The sequence below is a fragment of the Camelus bactrianus genome, chromosome X (genome assembly GCF_048773025.1).
Source record: "Camelus bactrianus isolate YW-2024 breed Bactrian camel chromosome X, ASM4877302v1, whole genome shotgun sequence".
In the NCBI taxonomy this organism is placed as follows: domain Eukaryota; kingdom Metazoa; phylum Chordata; class Mammalia; order Artiodactyla; family Camelidae; genus Camelus; species Camelus bactrianus.
The window spans coordinates 103755441-103756599 of NC_133575.1; the positions used below are offsets into that span (position 1 = coordinate 103755441).

Genomic DNA, 1159 nt, shown 5'->3' on the forward strand with positions numbered 1-1159 from the left:
TAGCAATCCTAACTAATTCCAGGCCATGCCCTTAGCCAGGCTCCTTATATTTATCAGTCTAGGGGCTGATGTCTGTAGGACGTTCAGCATACAGCACTGCACGGCTCACCCGAAGCCATCAGTTAGCACACTTGTGTTCAGCCTTTCAGCTTCATGCGGTTTTGCTTCTGGCTGCACTTCTTATGTTACCTCAGAGGCTATGGTGATTTGGGCCTGGGCCCTGACACCTGCTAATTCAGGCCTTATTGTCTGTCCTCAGGAGGCAGGTGGCTTCCTCTTGCTGCCTACAGGCCCAGGCACCTTCTCTGTGACTCACAGCCTGTTGGTCAGCTCTGCTGGCCTGTCCCATTGGACCCCAAACTTCATGAGTTCCCCCAACTCTAAGCTTCTCCTTTACCTTATCTGTAAACAGCCTCCTCTGACCCCTTCTCCCTGGGAAGTCTGGTTTTAGCATACCTCTTCTGTGCTGTCACAACTGAATTTATCACACTGAATTGTGCTGGCCTCTTTTTCTGTCCTGCCCACCCCAGACTGTGAGCTTTTGGGTTAAGGATAGAGACCGTGGTTTATTCTCCCTTGAATATCTCACACCTAACACAGCATGGGGCACATGGTTAAATGCTCAAAATAATAAATTTTTAAAATTTTAATTTGAAATACTTTCAACTTACAGAAAAATTGTATGCAAAAATAATAAGAAATTCCACATGCCCTTGATGAAGATTCATATATGTTTAGCATCTTGTTACATTTACCATTCTCTCTCCCTGCACACACATACACACACACACACACACACACACACACGCACGTGCGTGTACATTTTTTTTCTGAAACACTTGCAAATAAGTTGCAGACATCATGTCCCATTGCCCCTTAACACTTCAGTGTGTGTTTCCTAAGAACATTCTGTTATATTGACACAGTAAAGTTAGCAAAGTCAACAAACATAACATTGATACAGTATACTATTATATGATCTAAATATCACATACAAATTCTGTTAGTTGTCCCAATTGCATCCTTCATAGCTGTTTTTTTTTTCCATAGTCCTTGTTCCAGTCTATAGGATCACACATTTTATTTAGTCATCGTGTCTGTTGATTCTCTTAAATCTCCTAAAATCTGAAACAGCCCTCGACCTATCTTTGTCTTTCAG

At 42.5% G+C, this 1159-nt stretch overlaps 1 protein-coding gene across 5 annotated transcripts in view; it reads left to right on the forward strand.

Moving 5' to 3' along the window:
• Positions 1 to 1159, forward strand: part of LOC105079696 (P2R1A-PPP2R2A-interacting phosphatase regulator 1) — a 60837-nt gene that overhangs the window by 47375 nt on the left and 12303 nt on the right. The window lies entirely within an intron of this gene.